This window comes from Lolium perenne, chromosome 6 (genome assembly GCF_019359855.2).
Source record: "Lolium perenne isolate Kyuss_39 chromosome 6, Kyuss_2.0, whole genome shotgun sequence".
Lineage (NCBI taxonomy): Eukaryota > Viridiplantae > Streptophyta > Magnoliopsida > Poales > Poaceae > Lolium > Lolium perenne.
In genome coordinates, this window is record NC_067249.2 from 141,127,059 (window position 1) to 141,151,565 (window position 24,507).

At 42.0% G+C, this 24,507-nt stretch overlaps 2 long non-coding RNA genes across 3 annotated transcripts; both read right to left on the minus strand.

Annotated features, from left to right (window-relative positions):
• Positions 1–14,197: 14,197 nt before the first annotated feature.
• Positions 14,198–18,838, minus strand: LOC127326470 (uncharacterized). 2 transcript variants are annotated; one of them, XR_007867888.2, is made up of 7 exons: positions 18,762–18,838; positions 18,604–18,670; positions 17,055–17,209; positions 15,886–15,962; positions 15,402–15,593; positions 14,726–14,825; positions 14,198–14,578 (listed from the first exon to the last, which is right to left on the minus strand). It is a non-coding gene; the product is annotated as an uncharacterized lncRNA (long non-coding RNA). The 2 variants fall into 2 exon arrangements; XR_011747293.1 differs by lacking the exons at positions 18,604–18,670; positions 18,762–18,838 and adding an exon at positions 17,823–18,492.
• A 3,714-nt stretch (positions 18,839–22,552) lies between these two features.
• LOC139832061 (uncharacterized) lies at positions 22,553–24,099 on the minus strand. Its single transcript, XR_011746559.1, has 3 exons — positions 23,667–24,099; positions 22,740–22,807; positions 22,553–22,648 (listed from the first exon to the last, which is right to left on the minus strand). It is a non-coding gene; the product is annotated as an uncharacterized lncRNA (long non-coding RNA).
• Positions 24,100–24,507: the final 408 nt, after the last annotated feature.

Here is a 24,507-nt window from a genome sequence, read left to right on the forward strand (position 1 = left end):
TAGACTTACCAGATAGCCGAAAGGCTGTCGAGAATAAATGGAACTTCAAGAGAAAAACAGATGCTGATGGTAATATTACTGTCTATAAAGCTCGACTTGTTGCAAAGGGTTTCCGACAAATTCAAGGAGTTGACTATGATGAGACTTTCTCACCTGTAGCGAAGCTAAAATCTGTGAGGATTTTGTTAGCAATAGCTGCATTTTTCGATTATGAGATTTGGCAGATGGATGTCAAAACGGCGTTCCTTAATGGATACATTGAGGAAGAGTTGTATATGGTACAACCCAAAGGTTTTGTCGATCCTAAAAATGCTGACAAGGTATGCAAACTTCAGCGTTCAATCTATGGACTGAAGCAAGCATCAAGAAGTTGGAACCGACGCTTTGATAAGGTGATCAAAGACTTCGGGTTTATACAGTGTCATGGAGAGGCCTGTATTTACAAGAAAGTGAGTGGGAGCTCTGTAGCATTCCTGATATTATATGTAGATGACATATTATTGATCAGGAATGATATAGAACTATTAAGCAGTGTAAAAGGTTATTTGAATAATAGTTTTTCAATGAAAGACCTTGGTGAAGCATCGTATATATTACGCATCAAGATTTATAGAGATAGATCAAGACGCCTAATAGGGCTATCACAGAGTACATATCTGGACAAGATTCTAAAGAAGTTTAGAATGGACGAAAGTAAGAAAGGGTTCTTACCTATGTTACCAGGCAAGGTCTTGAGTAAGACTCAAGGACCGGCTACGGCAGAAGAAAGAGAAAGGATGAGTAATATCCCCTATGCCTCGGCAGTAGGATCTATCATGTATGCCATGCTATGTACTAGACCGGATATAGCACATGCTGTTAGTTTGACTAGCAGATATCAAAGTGATCCAGGAATGGAACACTGGACAGCGGTCAAGAATATCCCAAGTACTTGAAAAGAACTAAGGATATGTTTCTTTGTTATGGAGGTGACCAAGAGCTCGTTGTAAGTGGTTACACCGATGCAAGTTGGAACACCGATCCTGATGACTCTAAGTCACAATCTGGGTACGTGTTTATATTGAATGGTGCTGCAGTAAGCTGGGCAAGCTCGAAGCAGTGCACGGTGGCGAAGTTTTCAATAGAATCAGAGTACATAGCGGCTTCAGAGGCTTCATCAGAAGCGGTATGGATGAAGAGGTTCATTGTAGAGCTCGGTGTGGTTCCTAGTGCATTGGACCCATTAATCATTTACTGTGATAACATGGGTGCCATCGCCAATGCACAAGAGCCAAGGTCACACAAGAGGCTGAAGCATATCAAGCTGCGTTACCACTCGATTCGCGAGTACATCGAAGATGGAGAAGTAAAGATTTGCAAAGTACACACTGATCTGAATGTAGCAGATCCGTTGACTAAAGCTCTCCCTAGGGCAAAGCATGACCATCACCAGAATGCCATGGGTGTTAGGTATATTACAATGTAATCTAGATTATTGACTCTAGTGCAAGTGGGAGACTGAAGGATATATGCCCTAGAGGCAATAATAAAGTGGTTATTATTTATATCTTTATGTTTATGATAAATGTTTATATATCATGCTATAATTGTATTAACCGAAACATTAGTACATGTGTGATATGTAGACAACAAGAAGTCCCTAGCATGCCTCTTAAACTAGCTTGTTGATTAATGGATGATTAGTTTCATAATCATGAACATTGGATGTTATTAATAACAAGGTTATATCATTATATGAATGATGTAATGGACACACCCAATTAAGCGTAGCATAAGATCTCGTCATTAAGTTATTTGCTATAAGCTTTCGATACATAGTTACCTAATCCTTATGACCATGAGATCATGTAAATCATTTATACCGGAAAGGTACTTTGATTACACCAAACGCCACTGCGTAAATGGGTGGTTATAAAGGTGGGATTAAGTATCCGGAAAGTATGAGTTGAGGCATATGGATCAACAGTGGGATTTGTCCATCCCGATGACGGATAGATATACTCTGGGCCCTCTCGGTGGAATGTCATCTAATGTCTTGCAAGCATATGAATAAGTTCATAAGAGACCACATACCACGGTACGAGTAAAGAGTACTTGTCAGGAGACGAGGTTGAACAAGGTATAGAGTGATACCAAAGATCAAACCTCGGACAAGTAAAATATCGCGTGACAAAGGGAATTGGTATCGTATGTGAATGGTTCATTCGATCACTAAAGTCATCGTTTGATATGTGGGAGCCATTATGGATCTCCAGATCCCGCTATTGGTTATTGGTCGGAGTGAGTACTCAACCATGTCCGCATAGTTCACGAACCGTAGGGTGACACACTTAAAGTTGGATGTTGAAATGGTAGAACTTGAATATGGAATGGAGTTCGAATATTTGTTCGGAGTCCTGGATGAGATCCCGGACATCACGAGGAGTTCCGGAATGGTTCGGAGAATAAGATTCATATATAGGATGTCATTTTATGTGAATTAAAATGATGCGGAAGGTTCTATGGAAGGTTCTAGAAGGTTCTAGAAAAGTCTGGAAGAAACCACCAAGGAAGGTGGAGTCCCGGAGGGACTCCACCTCCATGGCCGGCCAACCCTAGTGGGGGTGGAGTCCCAAGTGGACTCCCCCTATGGGGGCCGGCCCCCCCCCCCATATGGAAGGGGGGAATCCCACCCCAAGTGGGATTCCCACCTTGGGTAGGTTTCCCTATCATATGGAAGGTTTTGGGTTCGTGTCTTATTCGGAGACTTGTAGTCCAACACTTGGGGCTTCCACCTATATAATGAGGGGCCAAGGGGAGGGGGCCGGCCACCCCAAGACCACAAGCTGGCCGCCCCCCCTTGAGTGGCCGGCCACCCCCTCCCAAACCCTAGCCGCCCCCTTCTCCTCCATAGCTCCCGCGTGCTTTAGCGAAGCTCCGCCGGAGTTCTCCACCACCACCGACACCACGCCGTCGTGCTGTCGGATTCAAGAGGAGCTACTACTTCTGCTGCCCGCTAGAACGGGAGGTGGACGTCGTCTTCATCAACAACCGAACGTGTGACCGAGTACGGAGGTGCTGCCCGTTCGTGGCGCCGGAGGGATCGTGATCAAGATCTTCTACGCGTTTTTGCAAGCGGCAAGTGAACGTCTACCGCAGCAACAAGAGCCTCCTCTTGTAGGCTTTGGAATCTCTTCAAGGGTGAGACTCGATAAACCCCTCGTTGCTACCGTCTTCTAGATTGCATCTTGGCTTGGATTGCGTGTTCGCGGTAGGAAATTTTTTGTTTTCTATGCAACGTTATCCTACACCTTTATCTCCAATGCTTTTTAATATTTGTAGTGGATATGCTTGCCATCCTAATTGAACGAGGAAAAGAGGATGGTCAAGTCGGAGGGTTAATTCCACATTTAGTTGAGGGAGGACTCTCTATATTACAATACACAGATAATACTATCCTATTCTTGGAACATGACCTTAATAAAGCAGTTAATATGAAATTAATTTTGTGCCTCTTTGAAGAGTTATCGGGGCTCAAGATTAACTTCCGTAAAAGTGAGATTTTTTGTTTTGAAAAGGCAAAGGAGGAGGAGGAGGATCAGTATACACAGATCTTTGGATGTGATGCTGGACAACTCCCCTTTAGATACTTGGGTATTCCAATCCATTACAAAAAAAAACTCAGGAATTCGGATTGGTATCCGGTGGAAACACGGTTTGAAAGTAAATTAGGATGCTGGAAAGGGAAGTTACTATCCTATGGTGATAGGTTAGTTCTTATTAATTCAATATTAACTAGCTTACCGATGTTTTGGTTGTCTTTCCTTAAAATACTTGTTGGGGTAAGGAAACGTTTGGACTTCTATAGATCTAGGTTCTTTTGGCAGTCCGACGAAAACAAAAAAATACTGGTAACAAAATGGAACATTGTATGTCGATCCAAAGATCAAGGGGGCTTAGGTATAGAGGTTCTCGAAATCAAAAAATAGATGTTTACTGAGTAAATGGCTCTTTAAACTTCTTAACAAAGACGGGGTGTGGCAAGAATTGCTACATAACAAATACCTAAGACAAAAGACGTTATCAGAGGTACAAGCTAATATAAGCCTACTGATTCCCCATTTTGGAAAGGATTGATGGAGGTCAAATAGGAGTTTTTTTCAAGGGGCTCTTTCAAATTGGGTAGTGGTATGACCATCCGCTTCTAGGAAGATACCTGGTCAGGAAATACTTCTTTGGCTCAGCAATATCCGTCCTTGTATAATATTGTACATCATAAGAATGTCACAGTTGCACAGGTGCTTGCCCAACCACCGTTGAATATTAAACTCCAAAGGGTGTTGAGTGGTAGTAAATGGACTTCCTGGTTACAATTATGCAGGAAACCCATGATGGTTACTTTAAATAATGAGGATGATCGCTTTATTTGGAAGTTGACATCTAATGGGTTGTTTAGTGTCAAGTCGATGTATGAATATCTTATGTGTGACCATACCCCTTTTTTGATAAAGTATCTCTGGAAGGTTAAAATACCGCTTAAGATTAAGATTTTCATGTAGTTTATGAGTAATAAAGTAGTGTTAACTAAGGATAATCTAGCTAAACATCATTAGATTGGGTGTACAAAATGTGTATTATGTGGGGAACAGGAGACCATTCAACACCTATTTATTGAATGTCCTTTAGCTAAGCTCTTATGACGTACGGTTAATTTCAGTTATGAATTTCCACCTCCCACCAATATTGCTAATATGTTTAGTAATTGTTTAAATGGAGTAAATAGACAATCTAAGACTTTTATCCGGATTGGGGTTTCTGCTTTATGTTGGTCTATATTTTTTTAATAAAAAAGTCACTTTTCATTTCTTGCAGGTTATTCATATGGTCTCCCACTGGGTCCACCTTTGGGCCCTACTTTCCCCGGAGGGGCAGTGGGATGCCATGGCTTCTGGATGCACATGGCTCCTGATGGTCGCTCAGGATATCTTGTGCCAGGCTGGTTGGCGACATACTAGAAGGTTATGTTGATTTGTAGTCATAGTATGGTTTGTTTTTTATGGTTGGTTCTTGTATCAATCATCGGTGATGCGTGAGTTGTAAACAATATTTTTTTGAACCTTTTTCTAATAAATGGCCGTGTGCATCATCATGATGCAGAAGCCGGGGTATACCCCCATTTCGAAAAAAATATATATAGTTCAGTGTTCAAAATCGGACCAAACATGAAACATGCATCATAGTTTGCTGTTATATATAGTCATACGAAAGCAGCCCTCCCAGAAGCACTCGTACTCTCCTCCCGCGGCGCACCCCCTGGGCGCCACCGGGGGATCCGATCCCGCCGCCAACTCTCTCACCCCATGTTACCCTCCTCTCCGCCGCCAGCCGCGGTGGCTGCAGCCCTGGTACTGAACGGTGCTAAGGGAGGTGGACGTGGCGGCCATCTCCTCGATGTGGCTGGGGCTGGGTTCGGGGATGGACGCGGGCAGTGGTCGGGGCGGCGGCGACAGTCTTCACCGGACCTTCGCAGCTGCAAGTGGAGGGGGGCTCCTCGGCAATGCCCATCATGAGGGGCTTAGGGTTGACGGAATCCTGCAAGTTAGCACGATTCATCGGATACCAAACAAATAGAAGGCGAGATTTACCCTGGTTTGGGGCCCTAGATGAGGCAAAACCCTTACTCCTGCTTGTCTGATCTTGATTTATCGATGAAAAAAGGTTACGATGGGGCAGCCGATAGACTGCGCTATGGTGGACTCACTGGAAGGCAAGGTTTCTAGGGTTGGTGTATGCGGGATTGTGTAGGATGATTTCGATGTCCTACAGCAGGCTCTCTACTAGCCTTCATATAGGAGGCCAGGTCTCGAGAGTTGATGTCTACGCACGCTTCTATTCCTGTAGACAGTGTTGGACCTCCAAGAGTAGAGGTTTGTAGAACAGCAGCAAGTTTCCCTTAAGTGAATCACCCAAGGTTTATCGAACTCAGGGAGGTAGAGGTCAAAGATATCCCTCTCAAGCAACCCTACAATTACGATACATGAAGTCTCTTGTGTCCCCAACACACCTAATACACTTGTCAGATGTATAGGTGCACTAGTTCGGCGAAGAGATAGTGAAATACAAGTAATATGGATGATTGTAAGTAGTAATTGCAATCTAAAATAAAGATGGCAGCAAGCAGACATGTAGCAGAACTTGTTGGAAACGGGGTTTCAATGCTTAGAAACAAGGCCTAGGGATCATACTTTCACTAGTGGACACTCTCAACAATGATCACATAATTGAATAAATAAATTCTACTTTTAAACACTCTCTTGTTGGATAACAAACACCATTCATTGTGTAGGGCAACAAAAGCACACCTCAAGCCGGAGTAAACAAGCTCCACAACTTCCGGAGTTCATATTAAAGTAACCTCTAGAGTGCATAATAGACCGTTGCAATTTAGACCGAGTACTAACATAGCATACACACTGTCAACAATAGCTATGAAAGGGGGAATAGATCGCATCAATACTATCATAGTAATAGTTAACTTCATAATCTACAAGAGATTACAATCATAACCTACGCCAAGTACTACATGATGCACACATTGTCAACATTACATCATGGAGGAGGAATAGACTACTTTAATAACATCACTAGAGTAGCACATAGATTAATAGTGATACAAAGCTCATGATCACATAAAGATCACACCATGGGAGAGAGATGAACCACAGAGCTACCGGTAGAGCCCTCAGCCTCGGGGGAGAACTACTCCCTCCTCATCATGGGAGACAGCAACGGCGATGAAGATGGCGGTGGTGTCGATGGAGATGGCTCCGTGAGCAATTCCACGTCCCGGCGGCGTGCCGGAACAGAGACTTCTGTCCCCCAAAGCGGAGTTTCGCGATGGCGGCCGCGTCCCTGGAGTCTTTCTGGAGTTTCGTCAATCGGTATCGGGTTTTTAGGTCACGAGGGATAATATAGGCGAAGAGGCGGCGCGAGGGGGTGCCTGGGGGCCCACCCCATAGGGCGGCACACCCCCCTCTAGGCCGCGCCAGCCTATGGTCTGGAGGGCCTGGGCCTCCTCTCCGACTCCCCTTCGGTGTTCTGGTCCTTCTCGGTGAAACAGGATGTTTGGCATTTGTTTCGTCGAATTCCGAGAATATTGCCCGAATAGCCTTTCTGGAACCAAAAACAGCAGAAAACAGGAACTGACACTGTGGCATCTTGTTAATAGGTTAGTTCCGAAAAATGCATAATAATAACATAAAGTGTATATAAAACATGTGAGTATTGTTATAAAACAAGCATGGAACATAAGAAATTATAGATACGTTTGAGACGTATCAAGCATCCCCAAGCTTAGTTCCTACTCGCCCTCGAGTAGGTAAACGATAAAAAGGATAATTTCTGAAGTGACATGCTACTTGCATAATCTTGATCAATACTATTGTAAAGCATACGAGATGAATGAAGTGATTCGAAGCAATGGTAAAGATAATGACTAAACAACTGAATCATATAGCAAAGACTTTTCATGAATAGTACTTTCAAGACAAGCATCAATAAGACTTGCATAGGAGTTAACTCATAAAGCAATAAATTCTTAGTAGAAAGTTTTGAAGCAACACAAATGAAGATATAAGTTTCAGCAGTTGCTTTCAACTTCAACATGTATATCTCATGGATAATTGTCAACACAAAGTAATATGATGAATGCAAATAAGCAAGTATGTAGGAATCAATGCACACAGTTGACACAAGTGTTTGCTTCTAAGATAGAAAGAAATAGGTAAACTGACTCAACATAAAGTAAAAGAATGGCCCTTCGCAGAGGGAAGCATGGATTACTATTTTTGTGCTAGAGCTTTTATTTTGTAAACATAGAAACAATTTTGTCAACGGTAGTAATAATTCATATGTGTTATGCATAAGACATCCTATAAGTTGCAAGCCTCATGCATAGAATATCAATAGTGCTTGCACCTTGTCCTAATTAGCTTTGATTTACATGGATTATAATTGCATAACATATGTTTCAACCAAGTGTCACAAAGGGGTACCTCTATGCCGCCTGTACAAATGTCCAAGGAGATAGATCGCATTTGATTTCTCATTTTTGATAGATCTCAACTCGAGGACATCCATACCGGGACAACATAGAAAACAGATAATAGACTCCTCTTTAATGCTTAAGCATTCAACAACAGATAATATTCTCATAAGAGATTGAGGATTAATGTCCAAACTGAAACTTCCACCATGATACATGGCTTTGGTCGGCGGCCCAATGTTCTTCTCTAACAATATGCATACTCAAACCATTTAATCATGATAAATCACCCTTACTTCAGACAAGACGAACATGCATAGCAACTCACATGATATTCAACAAAGGTGTAATAGTTGATGGCGTCCCCAGAAACATGGTTACCGCTCAACAAGCAACTTATAAGAAATAAGATACATAAGCTACATATTCTTTACCACAATAGTTTTTAAGGATATTTTCCCATGAGCTATATATTGCAAAGACAAGGAATGAAATTTTAATGATAGCACTCAAGCAATTTACTTTGGAATGGCAGAGAAATACCACATAGTAGGTAGGTATGGTGGACACAAATGGCATAGGTTTTGGCTCAAGGTTTTGGATGCACGAGAAGAATTCCCTCTCAGTACAAGGCTTTGGCTAGCAAGGTTGTTTGAAGCAAACACAAGTATGAACCGGTACAGCAAAACTTACATAAGAACATATTGCAAGCATTATAAGACTCTACACTGTCTTCCTTGTTCAAACACTTCACCAGAAAATATCTAGACTTTAGAGAGACCAATCATGCAAACCAAATTTCAACAAGCTCTATGGTAGTTCTTCATTAATTGGTGCAAAGTACATGATGCAAGAGCTTAAACATGATCTATTTGAGCAAAACAATTGCCAAGTATCAAATTATTCAAGACCATATTTAGCACTAAGCTCTTGAAAATCAACAGTTTTAATGAAAGACTTAATGCATTCATATTCATAGTTTGTACCTGATTCTTTACCTTTGTCGTTCTCCCAATCTTCAGCGTTCTCATGAATCCGATCAAGAAGGTCCCATTTAAACTCTTCTTTATTGCGCGTGAATGATCCAGAACAAGTAGTATCCAGCAAGGTTTTTCTTGAAAAGAAAGTCTTGCATAGAAATTATCAATGATGATATTACCAGGAAGCTCATGAATGGGGCATTTGAGCATTAAAGACTTCAATCTCCCCCATGCTTGGGCAATACTCTCTCTATCATGAGACCAGAAATTATATATGTGGTTTCGGTCTTTGTGAATTTCACTTGGAGGATAGAATTTGGAATAAAATAGAGGCATAATATCCTCCCAATCAAGAGAATGCCTATTCTTCAGCAATTTATACCAATGCGCTGCTTTACCGGACAGCGACATAGAGAATAGTTTCTTCCTCACTTCATCCATAGAGATACCTGCACACTTGAATAACCCGAATAATTCATGCAAAAACAGTAAATGATCTCCAGGATGGACAGTTCCATCCCCTTCGTAGCGGTTATCCACAACACGTTCAATAATTTTCGTAGGTATTTTATATGGAATACTTTCAACAGGTGGATTTGGTATATCACAAGCATCATTCGAATTACCACATGTTGGAGACAAAGCATTATCAAGGCAAAATACTTCTTCCAAAGCTGAGGAGCAAAAAGGATTTTTAGATAAACTAGCTTCCCCAAGCTTGGGTTTTTCCATAGCATTAAAAATAATGGTGTCCAAAGAATTTATACTAATAACATTACTACCACTATTATGCAGACAAACTTCCATAGGTGTTTTACTTTTCGCATCAAACAATTCATGTCTTAACTCAGGAAATAGATTAAAAAGCTCACTGTTATTTTCCATTATGCCTAACTAGTGAAAAATAAAAACAAGAAACAAAAAGATGCAATTGCAGGATCTAAAGGAAATAGCTTCGAGCACTCACACACCGGCAACAGTGCTAGGAAATAGCTCAGTAGTCGGAGGATGTGAATACCTTTTACCTTACCTCCCCAGCAACGGCGCCAGAAAATAGCTTGATGTCTACGCACGCTTCTATTCCTGTAGACAGTGTTGGGCCTCCAAGAGCAGAGGTTTGTAGAACAGCAGCAAGTTTCCCTTAAGTGAATCACCCAAGGTTTATCGAACTCAGGGAGGTAGAGGTCAAAGATATCCCTCTCAAGCAACCCTGCAATTACGATACAAGAAGTCTCTTGTGTCCCCAACACACCTAATACACTTCTCAGATGTATAGGTGCACTAGTTCGGCGAAGAGATAGTGAAATACAAGTAATATGGATGATTGTAAGTTGTAATTGCAATCTGAAATAAAGATGGCAGCAAGCAAACATGTAGCAGAACTTGTTGGAAACGGGGTTTCAATGCATAGAAACAAGGCCTAGGGATCATACTTTCACTAGTGGACACTCTCAACAATGATCACATAACTGAATAAATAAATGCTAATTTTAAACACTCTCTTGTTGGATAACAAACACCATTCATTGTGTAGGGCTACAAAAGCACACCTCAAGCCGGAGTAAACAAGCTCCACAACTTCTGGAGTTCATATTAAAGTAACCTCTAGAGTGCATAATAGACCGTTGCAATTTAGACCAAGTACTAACATAGCATACACACTGTCAACAATAGCTATGAAAGGGGGAATAGATAGCATCAATACTATCATAGTAATAGTTAACTTCATAATCTACAAGAGATTGCAATCATAACCTACGCCAAGTACTACATGATGCACACACTGTCAATATTACATCATGGAGGAGGAATAGACTACTTTAATAACATCACTAGAGTAGCACATAGATTAATAGTGATACAAAGCTCATGATCACGTAAAGATCACACCATGGGAGAGAGAGATGAACCACATAGCTACCGGTAGAGCCCTCAGCCTCGGAGGAGAACTACTCCCTCCTCATCATGGGAGACAGCAACGACGATGAAGATGGCGGTGGTGTCGATGGAGATGGCTCCGGGAGCAATTCCCCGTCCCGGCGGCGTGCCGGAACAGAGACTTCTGTCCCCCGAAACGGAGTTTCGCAATGGTGGCGGTGTCCCTGGAGTCTTTCTAGAGTTTCGTCAATCGGTATCGGGTTTTTAGGTCACGAGGGATAATATAGGCGAAGAGGCGGCGCGAGGGGGTGCCTGGGGGGCCCACCCCATAGGGCGGCGCGCCCCCCTCTAGGCCGCGCCAGCCTATGGTCTGGAGGGCCTGGGCCTCCTCTCCGACTCCCCTTCGGTGTTCTGGTCCTTCTCGGTGAAATAGGATGTTTGGCTTTTGTTTCGTCGAATTCCGAGAATATTGCCCGAACAGCCTTTCTGGAACCAAAAACAACAGAAAACAGGAACTGGCACTGTGGCATCTTGTTAATAGGTTAGTTCCGGAAAATGCATAATAATGACATAAAGTGTATATAAAACATGTGAGTATTGTTATAAAACTAGCATGGAACATAATAAATTATAGATACGTTTGAGACGTATCAAGAGTCCTGCTCAGATTCAACTATGTTACAATGAGATCTAATCTATCATTTCCTTATTCGATGTTTCCTCGTCTTGTCCATCAAGAATCCGTCTCCTTCTACCTTTTCTCCATCGCAACCGACGTATTGGTCCATCATGGGCTGCAGTGATCTTCATGCATCCTTCGTTGGGCCGAAGGAGGTAGGCCAATGTTGGGTACCCAAAGGGTAATGCCCACATCAGGGTCATCGGGCATGGATGCGGTGGTCGGGGCGGCGTTTCCCGGCCAGGCGGCGGCGGCAGTCTTCACCGGGCCTTCGCGGCTGCAAGTGGAGGAGATTCGTCGTGGGTCTAGGCTGCCCGCCTAGACCGGCCGTTTTCCTGGTAACGCGAGCTGGCGTTGGGCGTCGCGGCCAGGTCGCTGGTCTGGCCGGCGCTCACGGGCAGAGCAGCCTCGTGGAGGCGGCGGCGAACCAATGGTGTGGACTTCGATCCAATCGGTGGGGATTTGGGCTGCCGGTCAAATGGGCTTTTGGGCCAAGATCTGGGCTGGAGTGGTCCATCCAGGGAGATGCGGGTTCTGATGTTGGCTTGGCCACACCGGCGAAACATCACTCTGGATTGCCATCTCTTTGATAAGCTTTGCTCGAATAAGGGAGGTGGTTCTAGGGTTCCTTCTCATCGCCTAATGTGATGATCTGTTGGATGCTTGTCATCATCAATCTGTCTGAAGTGTTCTGTTCCGAAAGGCTCCGCCGGCGAGCTCCACTGGGTGCATCATGCCTAGAGTTTGCTGGTTCGAAAGGGATTCGGTCGTGCGCTCCCATGTTTTACTCTGACTGTTTGATTTCAGAGGGGGCGCTTCGAAGTTCTGTTGGTTGTTAATATTACGGGGCATGTTCTCGTTTCATGGTGCTGGCGGAGAATGTCGTGGAAGCCAAGATCTGAGGTATGGCAATGACGGTTCAAGTCTGGGCGACAAGATCTGACCTTAATTGGTTGTGTCTCGCAACGTCCTTGTTGAAGGCATTGTTTTAAGAGCGAGAACTTTCTTCAGGGTGAAAACCTGAGATCTATGATCGAGCGATGATGGTGCTTGTGCTTTGTTTCTTTTTTTGGAGGCGTCGCTTTTGGAGAACTTGAACTTCTGGTGTTGTGGTGTTTGGGCTGCTGTTTCAACGAATTGATCATTGTAGCGGAACTTTTCTTTTTTGTAATTTTCTCTTTTTTTTTTTGCTGTGTGCATCCTAATGCCACTAGGGCAATGTGTTGTTGTAGAGTCTGAATGTAATTGGTATCCCCACGATATTAATATATGCTCCTTATCGGAAAAAAGTTTGGTTTTATGATGAAGATTTGGGTGTGTTATTCTAAACTTATGGAGCGAAATGTTTGATCTCCAGATCGACCACGTCCCATTATGCTACTGTGTTGATTAACTTACTCGATTGATAACTGAAACACAAGCTAGATCAGCTAGTTTAGTGCAATATGCTAGTACCCTTTTCTGTGTAACAAGTGAGTGGATTCGCACTGATTTGTTTTGCCTCCAAATTAAGTACTCTAGCTGGCACCGGCGCCGGCGACCTCATCTCTCTGTGGGTAGGCGAGTTGGCGGAAAGAAACAATTGCCATCTTTTGCTCAATCGGACACGAAACCACTAGCTAGCAAAGAGAACAAGATATGCAATCATGCCAGATAAACAAATAATACTACCAAACTTTCTGCCGAGCACATCTCAACCACTCGGAGTCTCAAAAGAGAATCACCAACATATATACTTCACATCACTCTCTGTTCTACTGTATTTTTGTGTGTGTTAAACTAGGCTACTTTGTCTCTCTCCAATATATTAAATGGAGTATGTATCATTAAGGCCGGTCTATGTACGTACTCCAACTGTACAAGGCGCGTACATCTATCTATCAGTTAACCTATGCATGTATTGGCAGAACTAGATTTAGATGTGCGCCTTGGCGCACGACCCCGTAGATCTCATGCGAATATTTATTTTATATAACAACTATAAATTAACCGCTAATATAATACTCTCCCAAAATCGTTGATTTAACCAATATAATATAAAATTTAGACTATAAAAATTATATCATTAGAAAGCATAACATCTAAACTTTGTAATGATATATTTTTATAGTGCCTGTGTAACACTGGTTAATACATTTCTTAGATTTTATAAAAATATTGTAGGTAGAAGGGTTGCCAATCTGTGTCAGGTTGCCTGCTGACTACAGTCAAGTAGATGCCACACTTGCAAACATCTCATGTCCTGCAGTACACAGTGCCAAGCGGAAGCCCTACCAGACTTTGATGTTGTGGTGTTGATGGAAGAAGAAACATTCACGACTGAGAGAGATGACACCCTCACGTAAAGTATCAGGAGATGCAAGCAATCTGCATTCCAGTGTTGAGATCTACTCCCTCTGATCAAATTAAATCGACGAAGTAGTAACGATGGCATCAACTATTCTGGAGCGCGCACGACCTTGTCTTCTGTGACAATGACACCCAAGCAACACATAAAGTATAAACAACTACCCACTCATTTTACTGGATACACATAAGAATTATCAGCTAATAAAGACGCCAAGTATAGCAGCCTGTATATCAAAGTCATTAAGTCAAAACAAACGAAATAGAGAAACACACCACATATTTGTGCCGAAAGAAGGAAAAATACATTACATATAGGTACAAATACATGGTTCTAAGATAGGAGTAGTGCCATGTGAGTTCATAGCAGAGCTAGCTGCTCCATTATTTACATATATATAGTGTAAGACGAAACATCAAACTTTAGTGACATGATTATCACAGATATCACTATGCATAACGAAACATCAGAAGTACGGAGTAGCTAGCATAGAAGGAAAACTTTCTTGATAATTCATAGGCAGTCTGACAGAGTCATTGTCGTAGACCTCAGTCTCAACGGATCAATTCATATTCATCTAACACATAGTACCCAAGGAACTACTTAGCTTCGTTGAATTCATATCTAGTCTCGCATGGATATATCTCGTAAAGATACATCCCAAACTCTTTCTGGATGAAAAAATGACAAGTGAGGCGCTACCATAGAGATTGTTTCCTGACTCCTTTCGGAGAGTAGAATAAGCACAATCCTATCAACAGGAATGAAGACTTCCAAAGAAAATATTGAAGGGAGGTAAATCAATAAAATAAACTAACCTCATACTCATGAATCCTCAGCATGCCGAATTGTGACAGATAATCTACTGCTGCTCCCAATGCAATAGCTTCTCCAATGGCAGGACTCCCAGCCTCAATTCTTTTCAATATACAACATAGTTAGAGACTTAGAATCAAACAAAAATAGAATCTTACGTGTGTCTATTTCAGCTGCACAAGATGAAGCAGAGGCCAACATGTAACGACTTTAAATACGGGACTTTTTTTGAAGAAAATAAGAATGGAAACTGTAGATCGATTAAAACTACAACAAATATTTACTCCTGCAAACAAACCATTTGGTGGTGATGGTCCATTTGCTATAAGAGGTCACACCAATTGGCTATTTGGGCTAGCCAATTCTAAACCCCATAATCAAAACTCACCATAATAGAATAAAGAGCAGCACTCTTAAAGATAAAAGTATGAGCATCCCATAGGACATAAAAAAGCAATTATGAATGTGTAAACACCCTTCGGCTCAAATAGAGTAACAACCTTGCCCGCCATCTGTGGGGGAGGGGGGGCGACAAAACGTCTACAATAAAATCGAAAACACTCCTTCAATTAAGGACACATATTTACTGAAGGCAATGCCATATATAGTCAGCTTTTATAGTAACATATTCAGTTGATATAATGTATGGCCAAACTTTGTGAGAAAATTAAATGTTACCCCTTCTGAAATCTCAAAAAACGGCGATCTCCATCATGTCTATCAGAATCACGTGACAGCTCTTCCTTGAGGACATCATAAGTTGTCGAAACAATATCAGCCATGTGTATCTCAGTCAGATCATTTCTTTGGTTAGAAGCTGAGTCCAAGTTCCTTGCATATTCATAAATGGTAATGCTCATAGATCCTTGCCTAGTTTGTCCAAGTGAAAAGGAACTTATAGTTAGCACTATCATAGCATGCAGATACAGAAGAGAACACTAAACATTAAAATTTACTTGGACTGGACAATTTGCATTTTTTACTATACTGGAAGCAACTGGCGAAATCTGTTGGAACTTCTTACAAAAAAAATGCTCATTTTATTCAAAAAGCCTTTTTGTAATGAGCATTTTAATTCCTAGAAACACAGGAGAAGGATTTCAAAACGTCACCAATGGTCCCATTACAAGCAGCGAAGAGGAAGTTATAACAGAGTATTTACCATCTTGCTGCACATATTGATGAAGGATGTCAGTGATTCAATCCATGCTCTTATCAGCTGAACCGGAGACCATGGCACTACATATCACAAAGAACAATGCTACAAACTGGTAAGTGTTAGCGTAAAATCTTCACATAAATTAACAGATTGTAATATGGAAACTACAAAGCACAGTATATATATACTTCGAAATAAACCACTTGGATACAAAACAAAAGCTCACAAACAAAGGTACCGGACCATGCTTTAATGCATACTGGAGATAAAAACCGAGATACAGACCCTGCTACTTGACAATTAGGAACACATTCTCTAAGCAATAGTTTTAAGGCTGGTCAATGAAACTATGATGCTGGAATTGACACTCATTTGATAATACATATCTCAAGCCCATACATATTTCCCCGTTATGGTAACAAATTCTTCCTCCTAAATAAAGATGGTAACAAATTTAAAGGCAGCATAAAGCAGTGTACCGCTACAGACTGCGCACAGAGAAAAAGCAAACCATTACCGCAACAATATTTCCCATGTACCATGAAGCAGTGAATGAAAATTATGCTACCAAACCAGAGCTAACTGGCCACAGATGGAACGGGTTGTAGCAAACAAAGTAGTATGACCTAGAACCAGCGAAATAAGAACGGTTTATCAGAAGTAGGCAACAACAATTCTATACTTTTTGGCGAATAAAGGTAGTTGTAACCATAAGAACTGCACATTACATATGCACTGCAAGCCTAGAGCAAAAGGTTTGCAGTCAATTAATATTCAAAGACTAAATTTGTTTTTTCTTGTGTAAAGCTCTATTTACATGATAAGAACCAGAGGAAATAGGAATAGCATATATATGCAGTTCTAACACCCTCCATCCATTTATGTTCACGTTGAATAAGCTCATTTTTTTTCGAGAAAATATAAGCTCATTTTTTCAGTTATAATTAATACCATGAACCTTGTATCATAATTCATAAAAGGGGAAGCACACAATCTTCAATAAGTTCTGAATGCTCATGCTAAATAAGCTCATTTCTTCAGTTATAATTATTCCAAGATAGATGGAAACAATTACATGAATAATTTGATCTTATAGCAATAAGATGATAGATATCATGCTAGCAGTATAAGAAACCAAGTAGACAGATTGGAGCCAAATGGAATGAGCTTACTGTGGCTCAAGGTAGTTATCTGTATGTGGTGAGATGCCTTGACATTGATCACAATACCCATGGCTGCAACACCAAATGCTTCCGGCACCATGCCCTGCCTTCCCCAGCAGCAAGCGTGTGGTTAGTCTGACCTCTTCCATTTTCTCTGACAAAACCTGTACAAAATTCACAACACTGATAATAAATTCTAAAAAGTATTTGATACTGTAGTCGCAACCTGAGATATTTGTATACAAATGCTAAATGTATACAAAATTGACTGAATAAAAGTATCTATGAAATTTGAGTATGATTAATCCAGTGAGACAAAAAAAAAACCCTGAGGTTTTCAGCTATTTCATTGAAAAAAGAACTTACATGAGTTTGCTCGCTGCAAATATGTACAAAATCCATTGTAAGAATTTTTTGAAGAACAAATATAGACAGCAGCGAGACAAAAATAAATTCAGGTGACAACAGTTGACACCACAGGCAGAACATAGTATATACTGATTCATTCCACGAAACGGTTGTTGCTTGCCAGATAAATGCATCACACATTAACATGAATGCTCTAACCTATATAATGAGATTGCACACACAAGTTTTAAAATTACATAAATATAGCTTGTGAATCTATAGGAATATGATATTATGCAATGAAGGAGTATGACCTTTTCAAGACAATGATTTTGCGAAGGAACGAATGGGTTTATATTCAATTCAGCTTATCAGTTACAGAGGTACATTGGTTGGGTAATTCATAAGCTGAATTGATCAGACGCTCACCACAACCAGAGCTGAAGTGTTATGCCCATCACACCCATTCGTTCCTGCTAACACATGTGATAGAATAATTTCATTTAACAAATTTCTGCTCTCAATCTTCCACCCAAAACATGTGCCAATGCATTCAGATACATGAACTGCAGATTGAACGATAAGCAAATGCTGCAATGATTTCTATGCCAGTTTCATGCTAATGATCATATACACCATGTTGTTCAATCAAATAACCAAATTATAATTTTGACGTCTTGACAGCTACTCAAGCAACAGAGCTAGGAGGCATCAAGAATTGTTCATGGTTGCTAAAAAGGCAAATGGTGCGGGTAAGAATTAAACATCAGCTACAGACCACAAACAATAATGTCTATGATTAGAATTCTCTATTGCTGCAAAAGAAGCAGCATATATCTGCATATAATGTCAATGTTTCTATTCCATTTTAAGAAACACATACATATTTTGGCTAACTATGCATTTTGAGGTAGGAACACCCGAGCCGATAAAATAGCCATGTCCTTCATCAGTAAACTATCGCCCTAGAGAACCCCAAGGACATCACCATCATCAATCACCTCACTCACACATGAATGTAAGGGTAGTCCACATCGTTACCAACACCATCCAGCAAATGCAGATAAGATGAATAGGCAATGAACACCCAACAGTAATGAAAGATAACTACAAACTGAATTACTCAACACAAAAGTAAAACAACAAACGCAAGAATTTCATATCATTTATAAAAATTACGGCATGGATAGTACAAAAAGAAGATTACTACCTGACACTACGGAGCCAAGTAATAACAGCAAGCAGCCAAAATGTAGAGAATCGTCGAAGTCCCTTTCCTGGCAGAAGACATCGTTAGACAGATACATACAAACAACAATGGCAGAGAAAACTTGCAGATGGACAAGAAGGACAAACACGGTTGTTCACCTGCTAAACACCGACGATTTTCCCACGGCATAGACGAACAGCAAGAAGCCTTGCGAGCATTTTGGGACCTACATAAGGGGAAAATCTTGTAAGGTGGGGTAAAAAAACACATACAGCAGACAACAATTTAGTGACTTGAATGCTTTTAGGGTATTACATGTTCTTTAGATTTTCTTGGTTTGACAATTTTTTCCAACTTTCTATTTGAGCACATGACTTGCACCTTTTCCTTACTTTGTTTGGCCGATGCATGCTGAGAGATCAAAGATTTGAGAGAATTAATGTTGAGAGATTGAAGATTTGAGAGAACTAATCGCTAAATACAATACAATACAAGAGAATAGTAGAAATAATTCACTACTTGGATGTTGTTTGTCCCTAAAATTTGCCTTTTTTCTTCTTTTGCCTACGAGGGTTGTGAAAAAGAGCATGGCACGACTTTCAAGTGAAAAGAGCGCTCAACTCTGTTACTTTTTTTTAGATAAACAACACATCAAATATGTGTGTGAAATCATTGGTGCCGATAAAATAGCCATGTCCTTCATCAGTAAACTATCGCCCTAGAGAACCCCAAGGACATCACCATCATCAATCACCTCACTCACACATGAATGTAAGGGTAGTCCACATCGTTACCAACACCATCCAGCAAATGCAGAGAAGATGAATAGGCAATGAACACCCAACAGTAATGAAAGATAACTACAAACTGAATTACTCAACACAAAAGTAAAACAACAAACGCAAGAATTTCATATCATTTATAAAAATTACGGCATGGATAGTACAAAAAGAAGATTACTACACGACACTACGGAGCCAAGTAATAACGACAAGCAGCCAAAATGTAGAGAATCGTCGAAGTCCCTTTCTGGCAGAAGACATCGTTAGGACAGATACATACAAACAACAATGGCAGAGAAAACTTGCAGATGGACAAGAAGGACAAACACGGTTGTTCACCTGCTAAACACCGACGATTTTCCCACGGCATAGACGAACAGCAAGAAGCCTTGCGAGCATTTTGGGACCTACATAAGGGGAAAATCTTGTAAGGTGGGGTAAAAAAACACATACAATGAGACAACAATTTAGTGACTTGAATGCTTTTAGGGTATTACATGTTCTTTAGATTTTCTTGGTTTGACAATTTTTTCCAACTTTCTATTTGAGCACATGACTTGCATCTTTTCCTTACTTTGTTTGGCCGATGCATGCTTTGAGAGATCAACGATTTGAGAGAATTAATGTTGAGAGATTGAAGATTTGAGAGAACTAATCGCGAAATACAATACAATACAAGAGAATAGTAGAAATAATTCACTACTTGGATGTTGTTTGTCCCTAAAATTTGCCTTTTTTCTTCTTTTGCCTACTGGGGTTGTGAAAAAGAGCAAGTCCTTTCTTTCAAGTGAAAAGAGCGCTCAACTCTGTTACTTTTTTTAGATAAACAACACATCAAATATGTGTGTGAAATCATTGGTGCCGGGAAGTGATAGAATCTATCAGCAGCTAGCTAATTAGCTCTACTAATACTAATCGATCTGTCTTGGATTAGAAGACCAAAAGGCAATGCTTCATGGCTACTCTAATAGAAAAAGGTACCGTTTGCATCTGAACAACCGATCAGGGCAAGGTGGATCATAATCCACCAAAGAACCCAGCCACAGCATTTCACGTACAATAATTTTAGCCAGAATTTTCAGCAAGCACCTTCTAATCATATATAAAAATGGATCTGCGCAAAAGAAGATGAGATTTTCTCCATTCCTTTGACAGAGAGGGATAGCCTGGTGGTCTCCTTCGAAGAAGAGGTTAACGATGGAGTAGGCCACAACATTGCCTAGCAAGAAGATCCTCGGAGAGAGAGAGAGAGAGAGAGAGAGATGGACCTGTACGTGAAGGTCGGACGCAGCAATAGCAATATCGTCCTCCTTCTCGTCGGCAGGCGCACCGAGGAAAACGGAGGAGGGCTCGGTGGCAGATCTTCGACCGCTGATCCCTCGCGTGCTACTCCAGGGCCGGCCAGCCGCCGATGTTCCGCGGCCAGCGGCGCGAGCGCAGGCGCAGCCGCAGCCGCTCTTCGCCTCTTCCGCGTCCGCGTCTCCGGCGGCGGGCCGCGGGCTTCTTGGCCATCCCGCTGCGGCTGCTATAGGGGAGGTGGAGGGGACGCGAGAGTTTACTGTGGGTGGAGGGAGAAGCGAGTCCCTCGCGTGCTACTCTAGGGCAGGCCAGCCGTCGCTCTTCCGCGGCCAGCGAGCGCGGGCGCCGCCGCTCTTCTGTGGCTAGCGAGCGCAGGTGCAGGCGCCGCCAAGGGAAGGGCACGCGCACGGGTCTCTCGGAGGGTGCTAGGTTTTCACCGTGGGCTGCTCTTTTTATACGACCCTGGTGAAAAAAAATCGACGGCCGAAATCTGCTGGAAGGCGCCATCGGACGGCCACGAATCCAAACGAACCAGGAGGCTCCGTGGGGGGGCAGCATATATCTGCATATAATGTCAATGTTTCTATTCCATTTTAAGAAACACATACATATTTTGGCTAACTATGCATTTTGAGGTAGGAACACCCGAGCCGATAAAATAGCCATGTCCTTCATCAGTAAACTATCGCCCTAGAGAACCCCAAGGACATCACCATCATCAATCACCTCACTCACACATGAATGTAAGGGTAGTCCACATCGTTACCAACACCATCCAGCAAATGCAGATAAGATGAATAGGCAATGAACACCCAACAGTAATGAAAGATAACTACAAACTGAATTACTCAACACAAAAGTAAAACAACAAACGCAAGAATTTCATATCATTTATAAAAATTACGGCATGGATAGTACAAAAAGAAGATTACTACCTGACACTACGGAGCCAAGTAATAACAGCAAGCAGCCAAAATGTAGAGAATCGTCGAAGTCCCTTTCCTGGCAGAAGACATCGTTAGACAGATACATACAAACAACAATGGCAGAGAAAACTTGCAGATGGACAAGAAGGACAAACACGGTTGTTCACCTGCTAAACACCGACGATTTTCCCACGGCATAGACGAACAGCAAGAAGCCTTGCGAGCATTTTGGGACCTACATAAGGGGAAAATCTTGTAAGGTGGGGTAAAAAAACACATACAGCAGACAACAATTTAGTGACTTGAATGCTTTTAGGGTATTACATGTTCTTTAGATTTTCTTGGTTTGACAATTTTTTCCAACTTTCTATTTGAGCACATGACTTGCACCTTTTCCTTACTTTGTTTGGCCGATGCATGCTGAGAGATCAAAGATTTGAGAGAATTAATGTTGAGAGATTGAAGATTTGAGAGAACTAATCGCTAAATACAATACAATACAAGAGAATAGTAGAAATAATTCACTACTTGGATGTTGTTTGTCCCTAAAATTTGCCTTTTTTCTTCTTTTGCCTACAGGGTTGTGAAAAAGAGCATGGCCTGACTTTCAAGTGAAAAGAGCGCTCAACTCTGTTACTTTTTTTTAGATAAACAACACATCAAATATGTGTGTGAAATCATTGGTGCCGATAAAATAGCCATGTCCTTCATCAGTAAACTATCGCCCTAGAGAACCCCAAGGACATCACCATCATCAATCACCTCACTCACACATGAATGTAAGGGTAGTCCACATCGTTACCAACACCATCCAGCAAATGCAGAGAAGATGAATAGGCAATGAACACCCAACAGTAATGAAAGATAACTACAAACTGAATTACTCAACACAAAAGTAAAACAACAAACGCAAGAATTTCATATCATTTATAAAAATTACGGCATGGATAGTACAAAAAGAAGATTACTACCTGACACTACGGAGCCAAGTAATAACAGCAAGCAGCCAAAATGTAGAGAATCGTCGAAGTCCCTTTCCTGGCAGAAGACATCGTTAGACAGATACATACAAACAACAATGGCAGAGAAAACTTGCAGATGGACAAGAAGGACAAACACGGTTGTTCACCTGCTAAACACCGACGATTTTCCCACGGCATAGACGAACAGCAAGAAGCCTTGCGAGCATTTTGGGACCTACATAAGGGGAAAATCTTGTAAGGTGGGGTAAAAAAACACATACAGCAGACAACAATTTAGTGACTTGAATGCTTTTAGGGTATTACATGTTCTTTAGATTTTCTTGGTTTGACAATTTTTTCCAACTTTCTATTTGAGCACATGACTTGCATCTTTTCCTTACTTTGTTTGGCCGATGCATGCTGAGAGATCAAAGATTTGAGAGAATTAATGTTGAGAGATTGAAGATTTGAGAGAACTAATCGCTAAATACAATACAATACAAGAGAATAGTAGAAATAATTCACTACTTGGATGTTGTTTGTCCCTAAAATTTGCCTTTTTTCTTCTTTTGCCTACAGGGTTGTGAAAAAGAGCATGGCCTGACTTTCAAGTGAAAAGAGCGCTCAACTCTGTTACTTTTTTTTAGATAAACAACACATCAAATATGTGTGTGAAATCATTGGTGCCGGGGAAGTGATAGAATCTATCAGCAGCTAGCTAATTAGCTCTACTAATACTAATCAGTCTGTCTTGGATTAGAAGACCAAAAGGCAATGCTTCATGGCTACTCTAATAGAAAAAGGTACCGTTTGCATCTGAACAACCGATCAGGGCAAGGTGGATCATAATCCACCAAAGAACCCAGCCACAGCATTTCACGTACAATAATTTTAGCCAGAATTTTCAGCAAGCACCTTCTAATCATATATAAAAATGGATCTGCGCAAAAGAAGATGAGATTTTCTCCATTCCTTTGACAGAGAGGGATAGCCTGGTGGTCTCCTTCGAAGAAGAGGTTAACGATGGAGTAGGCCACAACATTGCCTAGCAAGAAGATCCTCGGAGAGAGAGAGAGAGAGAGAGAGAGATGGACCTGTACGTGAAGGTCGGACGCAGCAATAGCAATATCGTCCTCCTTCTCGTCGGCAGGCGCACCGAGGAAAACGGAGGAGGGCTCGGTGGCAGATCTTCGACCGCTGATCCCTCGCGTGCTACTCCAGGGCCGGCCAGCCGCCGATGTTCCGCGGCCAGCGAGCGCAGGCGCAGGCGCAGCCGCAGCCGCTCTTCGCCTCTTCCGCGTCCGCGTCTCCGGCGGCGGGCCGCGGGCTTCTTGGCCATCCCGCTGCGGCTGCTATAGGGGAGGTGGAGGGGACGCGAGAGTTTACTGTGGGTGGAGGGAGAAGCGAGTCCCTCGCGTGCTACTCTAGGGCAGGCCAGCCGTCGCTCTTCCGCGGCCAGCGAGCGCGGGCGCCGCCGCTCTTCTGTGGCTAGCGAGCGCAGGTGCAGGCGCCGCCAAGGGAAGGGCACGCGCACGGGTCTCTCGGAGGGTGCTAGGTTTTCACCGTGGGCTGCTCTTTTTATACGACCCTGGTGAAAAAAAATCGACGGCCGAAATCTGCTGGAAGGCGCCATCGGACGGCCACGAATCCAAACGAACCAGGAGGCTCCGTGGGGGGGCATCATATATACCCCTGGATGTGCTGGTGGTGCGTGCATGCATGCATATGCATATAGCGCATCGCATAAAGCAGTCTAACTAAAGCCGTATCTACTATTGAGGCTTGCCATGATTAGGTGCTTAGCTCTTTGTCGTCTGCTGCATCCATAGATCGGATCAAGCGTTCTTCTACAGGTTCGGTTTGCACAAGAGAGGCTTCTAACGCAATCGATCGGAATTCATCTTACTGCAGCTACAATCTCAGTAGTTGTCAGAT